The following is a 9193-nucleotide window of genomic DNA, read 5'->3' as shown; positions in this document are numbered from 1 at the left end:
CTGTTTGTCCGTAAGCCAGCTCTTTTCCAATGCTAAAGACCTCTTTGTTGGTCTGGGCTGCTCACCTCCCTTCCTCTGTAAAGCCAGAGTAGCATCAGAGCAGCCGTGGTTTGAGAACCCAGATTTGTACTCGGTATGTCAGGATCTATTTTGGAACATATTAACTTTTTGTTTGTTTAGGTCAGGGGGGAGGAGGGGGGCTGCTTTTTGTTTTGGGTGGGGTTTGGGTTTTTTCATCTTCTACTCTCCTGCTCAGAGGATAAACACTACTTGGAGTCTGTGTAGGTCACTCTGGCAGCCCTGGGAGGCAAAACAAGTAATTTCTTTTATAAACAAAATATACTGAAGAGTAACCAGGAAGGATCACCTTGGTTTCCTGATTTCCTGGTATCTAAAATTAGTTAATTGTGAAGGAAAATACATGTACAAATCTTCTTTTAAATACTACAGAAAAGAACTAGCTGTTCTGGTGTGCAGAGTGCTCCCACCCCGTGACGTAGCTGTGGCTGTGATGTTGGGGAGCGGGCTCTGGCTACAACTGCTCAGCCCTGTACATTTACAGAAGTTTTATCACAAACCTTTTGCAGAACTAATGTACATAGAGCAGGGAGAGGAGGAGGTGGGGAGGGGTGATTTAGAGTCCTTCAACAGCGGCACAGTGACCCCGGCGGGTCGGGGTGGCTGCCTCCTGGTCGGGCTCAGAGCTGCAGTGCTGGCCTGAGCTCGGAGGGTTGTACCTCATCTTAGCCCTGGCTGGGCTCTTGTCCTCTTCACTTGGTCGTGTTTTCTGGACTGGTGGTGAGGGGAGTAATGGGCACCAGTTTTGGAAAACAATGCCAGATATAAACCACTCTGTTCTTTAGCGTGGGGCTTCTGCCAGCTGCCCCTGTGAGGTGGGAGCTGCAGTTGTGATGAAAGCACCCAGTTGTGTTGTTTGGAGAAGGAAACAGGAGTGGCAGGACTAAAATGCTGACACACAACTCCCCCTCTGACCCGTTACCCTCCTGTGGTTATGCTCCTAACTGGAGACAAACTGTTCTTCCTTTCTCTTTCTCTTTCTTCTCTGTTCCTTCTCTACAGTAAAATCCCACTTCAGTGAACTTGTAGCATGAATGTAGCATTGTGGAACTATTGAAAATCTTATTTAACTCCAAGAGGGCCCATTTATGTATCCACCTCAGTGATTTCTCTGTAGAACTATTGTGTATCTATCCTCATTGACCACGTGTAGGACTAGGGGTGCAAAGTAGAAAGGTAGCTTGTACAGTTGCTTAACGTCACTAGGAAGATGTATATTTGAATGAACATTAGGGACTGTTGTACTGGTGCAGTTGACTATAGTTTAGTATGATGACAAACGATGAATGCGTATCTCTTTTTTCCAAAGATCTATATTCCTCATAGTTTGTGATGTTTATGACATGAGCATATTATTTCCTTTGTAGCGTTCACTTGACTTAAAGAGATGAAATACTCCAAAAGCTGTGACTGGAAAGACAATAGAGTTTGGATGTTTGAAGTCCCTCGTGGAGTAGCATCATTGAAACTTCTTTTTAACCAGTTGAATTTTTCAGGTGGCTGCTGGGAAGGGAAGGGATCAGTAGAGGAAATAAAATTGTAATTATTTAAACTTTAGAGTTAAAAATAGAGCCTGTAGCTTCCTCAGGTAACCAGCCCATAAAGGACATGTGCTGCAGAGGCACATGGGGTGCTGGTTCCTCACACCCCATGTGCCTCTGCAGCATCTTCTCCGGGGCCTGGGGTGGGCAGTGCCTGTGGCCTGGCTCTGCGCCCTGCTTGAGGGAGCCGTGGCTGCAGGACACTTTGTTGTTCCACCTCTACCTGCTTCCTCCAGCCTTCAGCTCCCTGCTGTTGGGCTGCATCTGTCTGAAGCCGTGGCAGCAGTTCGTTCACCCGCAGTCCTCCCTTGCTGGCTTGGCAGAGCTCGCCCTCGTAAGGGTGACTGGAGGCAGCGGGGTGTGGTGCAGTGGAGTTCTGTCCCCTCCTGCTCTGTCAGAGGATGGGCAGCCCCATCGCACCCTCACGCTCAGCCCCAGCACGGGAGCTGCTGCTGCAGCCCGTGGGCTCTGGGTTTGCTTTTTGCAGGAGAACCAGGGATGCCCAGTTAACCCCAGCGAGAGCCAGATTAAACCGGGATGGCTGAATAGGGAGCCAAGCCAGGCTATTCACCCCAACCATGTGTGGGAGTCTCAGCTGCTCTTGCTGCGTGGCAGATGAATGTTGGCAGAGTCTGCCAGGTGTGTTACAGCCTGGGCTGGGACAGTCGCCTCCGGGAGAGATGGGTGGCAGCAAGTGGGCCAGCTGCCCGGTCTGCTGCTCCTCAGCCTGGCTCACGTGTGAGGAGCAGCCCCTGACTGTTTTCCCTGGTGCCTACAGAGAATATCCACGTTGTGGGGCTGTCACCTTGTCTTGTACAGGATTTTCCAGGGAGGATTTTAGTTTTTCCTCTTGCTTGGGAAGGAAAGGGAAGAAGAAAATTCAGGTTACCTGAGGGCTGTAGAAATAGGCAGAAAACTGAGATAAACTTTCTAGAACCTCTCCTCACGCTGCAGCCACTGCTTCCCTTTGCAGGGGCCCTTCAGGCCTGGAGTGGGAAATGGATGAGTTAGCAGATAGTTCCTGCTTTAAAAACAACCAACCAAAAACTCCCCACAAAAAAACCCCAAACCAACTAAACAAAACCCCTTGGAGCTCTAGCAAAACATCTGACTGCTGTAAGAGGCAACCAGCCAACTCTGTCCCGCCCCGTGCGAGGACTCTGTGGTGGGCACCCATGGGCTCCCACCTGCTTCTGCTTCTGCGGGCCTCTCGAGCTGCCTGAGCCAGGGCCTGGGGAGAGGCTGCGCTCTGCCGCTGCACGGGGCTCTCTGGAAATGAATTTCTTCGGTTCTCAGCCTTGGGCTGGTTGCCTGGAGCTCAGTGCAGGTTTCCTGCTCCGAGGGCTTCCGCAGCGCGGGGTGGGGGGGGTGTAGCGCCGCCATCCCACCCGTGCTGCGTTAGCATCTCTCTGGCTCCCGGCTCCCGTGCTGCGTTAGCATCTCTCCAGCTCCTGGCTCCCATCCGTCTCACAAACAGCAGCTGTTGTTTCAGGAGGTGACTGTGTTAGTGACCTGTGGCTGGGAGTTCCTGTTCCCAAGGCTCTGCTGGCAGAGCGACTGCCAACGCTGCCTCCTCACCTTCAGGCAACAGAAGTGGGGGTAGTGGAAAGAATGGGAAATGCTGGATTTGGATAGGCAGCCTGGCAGGAACTGGAAGGGGGAGTGTGTCCTTAATCCCAGCCCAGACAGGAGGTGGAGCAACAGGCTCGCTCTGCTCTTAACAGTGTGTGACATTCAGCCCATCAAACCCCAGTTTGAGACACGCTTACCCTGGGCCATTAATAATAGATGAGCTATGTTACTGTGTGGGTAAAAACTTCCTTCTAGGGCCCCTGGGAATTGTCGTGCCATGGCAGAACCACACATCTGAGGACGTGTTGGGTTGGGTCGCCCTTCCTCCAGCCACACTGCCAGTACCTAGACAGAGATTTGCAGGTACAGGTAAAGCTGAATCGCTCTGTACTCCGTTTTTTGCCGTGCCAGTCCCTGGAGCTGAGGCTACATCAGCCCTTCCTGACAGATCATTCTCCCAAGGGATACTGAGTGGCAGTGTCATTTTCCACATCAGCTGTAAAAAGTTGTTTGTGATGCTGTATTTTGTCCTGCTGGTCACAGACTATCCTATCCGTGGCTTCCGTGGGAATGGGTTTTCATTTCAGTTGTGGAAACACTAAGCCAGAGTCAACGGGAAGCTGCTAATGGTCTTGGTAACGAGTCAGGCTGCTAATGGCTGAGTACATGGGAGATTTAACGACCATGAGCCTGAGTGTGGGCATTGTTACTGCCTGAGAATCCCGCAGAATTCAGGGTAAGATGCCAGAGTCTGGGGTCGCTGCCTAAAATGCCTCTTGTGGAGGTTGTGCATGAGCTATCGGAGAGGGACAGGAGCTGCTCTGATTCAGAAGTTAGTTCAGCCAAAATAGTGTCAATCAGGGTGAAAAGCTTAAGAGTGGAGGGAATAAACATCATGGTTATTAAATGTAAAGAATCCAGCTGAAAGGAAGCTGAATTGCATTTTTCCCATAAATGTAGTAAATTTTAAAGAAGTAATACTTTTTTCACATTATTGTTTTACTTTTAGAGTATCCCTAAACTTGTCCCAGTAAGGAAGGTTGGACCCATCTAGGGTTGTCCTGCATTGCAGCAGTGGGGAGGTGGGCTGTTAATGGGGCATGCCAGCCTCTCCCTTATCTCAGCAGCCGAATACGCTGGTGATTGCTCACAGCAGCTCTGCCCCTATAAACCTTGAACTCTCCAACCTGCATTGCTAAGCTGTGAGCAATGTGCTTGCAGAGACCCCCAAGCAGCGGATGGAGCCCATCCTGCATCATGCAGTGGCCCCTCCTGAGTCACGGGGCGGTACAGCAGGAACCCTCAGACACAGCCCCTGCCCTGCTCCCTGGGGCCTGGGGGTTCCTCTGTGTTTGTGGGGTGCTTTCCTCCTGTGGATGTCCAGGGTTGTACCTGGGGAATGTTTCTCACATGGGGAGACTGAGCTGCAGAGGTGTTGAGGAGGGGACTGGTCACTGCCACAGTCACCCTGGCGCCTGCTCAGGACCAGCAAGTCAATGGTCATCATAAAGCTTCAACAGAAACTCTGTGGTTATTGGATTTATTTTTTAATTTATTTTTTTAGTGCTAAAACACCGTTGTAGTGATACAGCCCCATTGCAAGGACCTGCTGACTGAGAACCCAGAGCTGGGAGCTCAGGGCCAAGGTCTTTGCCCTTACATTCGAAATGCCCTAAGAGCACTGCAGGCTGTACAGCTCCTGCTCTGCTGCAGTCGCTACACCCTGCGCTGAACAAGACAGTACTGTGTGAGGAGTTAAGGAGACTGAGAGACTGAGTGGGTTTGGTGTTCCCCATCCCAGGAAACCAGGCTGGAGTTGTGAGCAAGGGGCTGGAGTTTTTCTGCTGTGTGTTTACTGTTCTTTAAGCACCGTTTCTGGAGCTGGGGTGACTACAGGCACCATACGAGGCAACAGCAAAAGCTGAGGCCCCCAGGGCTGGGACTCGGTGCGCTTTGGGATTGTTGCTGTTTGCTCTGGGAGTTCAGTTCTCACTTCCAGCTCCTTGCTGAGCAAAGGGAAGGCTGGTGGGTACTGCAGAGCAGGAGGTGTGGGGGGCATCTTTCCAAAAAAACAAACTAACAGGTGGAAGAGGTGCCAGTGTGGGCTTGGGAAAAGGATCTGGTGATGTGGAGAAGGGTAGGTTGTACCTGTAGCACTCCTAAACTTTGAGAGATTTGAGCAAGTTGCTTTCATCCAAGTGAGAAAAAGAAGTGTAGTTGTCAAAATAATGGGAGTATAAAATCCCCCCCCAGGTGTGAAGGTGAAGCACGCTGCAGTCTGATTCTGCCTCTGTGCTCAGCTGAGCTCAGAGGGAGTTGGGGCATCCCACTCCTTTCAGAATCAAACACCAGTGCAGGGTGGTATAGCTGTGGCTGTCCATGGTGCTCAGTGAGAGGGGTCCCACATTCCCCCAGCAGTATGTGCGAGCAGTCGGGTCCCTCTTCAGGTCATCCCATCTCAGTGGGAAGCACAGAGGAGGCTGAAGTGTTGGCCCCAAGAGAGCCAACAGAGCTCACCCTGAGACATGCAGGTTTGGGGCCAAAACTGTCTTAATGGAGAGTTTTGAAAGCAGACTGTCAGCTCCGTGGTTGCAATGGGCCCTGGACCAGCAGGCTGGCTCCTGGGAAAAGTCAGAAGAACATTACTCCTGAGCACTCTCCTCGTTGTTCGTGGTGGTTTCTGGCCGGCCGCCTGCTACCTGCAGTGGGGCAAACCTGGCAGGAGCTGTCTGCCATCGCTGCTGCCTCTGCTGCCATGTTCTCTGAGACTATCTGCTGCTTCGTGTATGATAACCAGGTTTCAAATACATGAATGTTTCTAGGTTTTAAGATGTGATTTAATAAAAAGAGATGTTTCTGGGAAAGCAGGATTTCCCTCTGGTTTGGGTTTTTTTGTCGTTCTCTGGCTGGGTTTATAGACCCAGGCAGCGCCGCTCGCCGGGGATTTGCTGTGCTGGCAGGTGAGGGAAACAGGCCCTGAGCATCTCCGAACGGCAGCAGCAAGGGAAGCACTGAGAACTCAAGAGCAGAGATCCAGAGGTGCAAGAGGCACAGATGCAGCTAAAAGGTAAAAGCTCCTGATGCTTCAAACAAGAGACCATCCGAGAGGCACAAATCCAGCAACAGGGATGGTGCAGAGTCCCAGTTCCAGCAGAAACCGCGGCTCAGCGAGTACGGACTGATGGCTACAGAGCTCACCCAGCAGCCAGCACCGTGCCTTTCCCTGGGAGGAGGCCAAGCTCTGAGCACCATCCAGGCACTGGGAAACAGCCCTGGAGAAACTGCAGTGAGGGCTAAAGGTCTGACAACACCTCTGGGCTCCAAGATAAAGCACATCCCCAGGAGGGCAGAAGGCAGCCGATGCCCATAAGCCACTGCCTGTGGTGCAGATCTGTTTGCCTTAATTGCCAAAGCCACAGGACTGGCTTCAACTCCCAGCACCACTTCCCTCCTTTATCTCCAACGCTGACAGTCACCTGCATGTTCATCTTCCATCAACTGTGGTACCTGCAGCCCCTCTGAGCAGAGGCAGAGATAAACCACCCTGGCAGCTCTGTCATTTAAGGCCTTTTTCTTCAGTACTGGGATCTCTCAGCCTTTGGTTACACATCCTCCCTGGCTGGAGATCTTCTTCTCCATGTGCCACCACTGCAGCAGGGTGGGACATGCAGTATCTATCTCAGCGCTGCGACAGACGACCGAAATCACTTCTAGCCCTTACCACCCCCTGCACAGACAGCAGCTGGCCAGAGACCTGCCCATTGCTCTCCCTGAGGCCTTCGCAGAGTCCTCAGTGCCCCGAGTACCTGGTGGCCAGACAGACAGGCTTTATCCTTAAGCCATTCCGTGCCACCACCATCCTGTTATAAATCAGTGTTGTAGGGTACAAAGTCAAACCTGTTGCAGGAGACCAGTTAAAACAGGTTACTTTTACCTATTGCCTCCTTCCCTCTCCCTTCATGCCCTCAGGGGCAGTGGTGTGATGGACACGAACCCAGAGCACCCAGAGCGGGAGTTTTGCTCTGCCCTGTGGAAGGGGGAGAGGAACTGAGAGGTCTCAGCTTAAAGGTGAAATCGACTTCTCCGAGATGTGCTGGGCCCTGCTCCCTCATCACCTGGGGCTGTCCCAGCAGACCCTTTGGGTGCCAGCCTGCCCTCCCTCACAAGTGGCGTGTGTCATGTCTGACATGTGGCATATGCTGCATCCTGTCACCAGCTCTGCAGCCGCAGCAGCTCTGCCCCGGTGCTGCTGGGACACTGGAAATTCGTGCCTGTGCTCCACAGAGCCACTCTGCGGGTCCTGTCCCGTGCCATCGTCACACACAGGTTTTATAATCACATTCATTTTTTTTGTACCAAATACAAGCACTGAGTGGGATTCCCAGGAGTCTCTTAGTAACTGTGCTCGGGCAGCACCCGGGTAAGCCAGGGGGCTAAATACAGCGACGCCGGGGATTAGCTCCGAAGCGCTCGATGCCAGCCAGCTCCCACTGCCCAGCCCTTAGCACTGTTCCGCTGACAGAACTGTTGCAAGGCGCTCAAATCTTGCCTGGCAGGGAGGAGATGAATAATGGCTGGATTTATCTTTTTGTTATGAAGGCAGGCAGGCATGCAGCAGAACGAGCAGATGTCAGGTTTGATTCCCCACAAAGGGAGGCGTTTTCTTTGCACCAGGTGCAGATAAACTGTGGGAATTCATTATTTCAGGATTTATGGGCTTTGCACCAGCTCAAAAGCCAACCAGACAAGACCACGAAAGAGAAATCCATTGAGATCCCCACAGCACAAAGGCACATTGTTGGCTCTGTACACGCCTGAGCCATGAGTCACCAGAGGCGGGGAAATGTCACTACCCGCTTGCTGGGTCTTTATCCTCAGCCCTGGGCACCTCTATGGGCCTGCTGAGGGCCAGGATGCAGGACAGCTCATCGTGGATATGAGTACGGTGGGTCACGTGTAAACCCTTGTGTTATTTAAGCTGAATCACAAAGCACTGCTTCCTTCCATTTAGCTCCAGTTTCTGGCTCAGAGCAGCAGAGCACCAACTTGGGGCACACAGTACATCTGGGCATCACAGAGCACATCTGGGCATGGCACAGCTCCCGGCACGTGGGCAGCTCTGGCAACAAAAGAGTCTTGTCAGTAGAAGTGTTCCCGGGTATCGTTTGTAGAAGGTGCAGTCGCTCTGTCCTGGCTTGGGAGTGCAAAGGTGGGAGTGTTATCAGCAGGATACAGTGCTCCTTCCCGTAAACACACCTGTGCTTTCAGCAGCCCGGATGGAGCAGCGGGGTGAAGCAGCCCGGCACACCGGGGTGCGGTTCCGCAGCTCACGGGCAGGCTGGGACCATGGCAAGTTCCGGCCAAAGGTTAATCACATCACAGCATGGCGTGTCCCTGCACTTCCTGGGCTGAGGATTTTGGCACACAGCGTTATCAGGAGCCTGGGAGGTCCTGAACCGTCCTGTGATCGCTTTCTGATGGGCCAGGCTTCCCAGAGAAACCCACTGGCTGCTGATAACAGGTACTGCCTGGAAATAAACGCCCTGGCTGCACCTTTCCTGTGCTTTTGGGCACAACAAGCAGCCGTCACCGAAAAGTAAAGACAATAGGGAAAGTATTTCCCTGCTTCGCTGCCACCTGCCATGGAAACCACCACTTGTGTCCCCCATGAGACACTCGTCTGAGGGGCCTGATGCGACACTGCTCTGGTACCAGTGGCTCGTTCCTGGCTGCCATGGCTGCTCACGGCCAGGCACCTGCTCTTCCTCAGGCTGTGGCGGAGGCGATGGCAGGGTGGCCCCGGAAGGCATTATCTTGCCCCTGTCCTCAGCTGGCACCGGGCTTTTCACCCAGTCCAGGATGGGGTCAAAGACCAGATCAGTTCAGGTCACCGCGGCTCCCGGTAGGCTGAGGACAGCAGGGCCTGTCCCCAGCCGTGTCCCCAAGCCTGGCGCCTGTGGCGCGGGCAGCGGGACCCCGCAGCCCCGGGGCAAGGCGGGCCG

This window comes from Gallinula chloropus, assembly GCF_964237585.1.
Source record: "Gallinula chloropus genome assembly, chromosome: 18".
Taxonomy (NCBI): domain Eukaryota; kingdom Metazoa; phylum Chordata; class Aves; order Gruiformes; family Rallidae; genus Gallinula; species Gallinula chloropus.
This window is presented reverse-complemented; position numbering follows the sequence as displayed.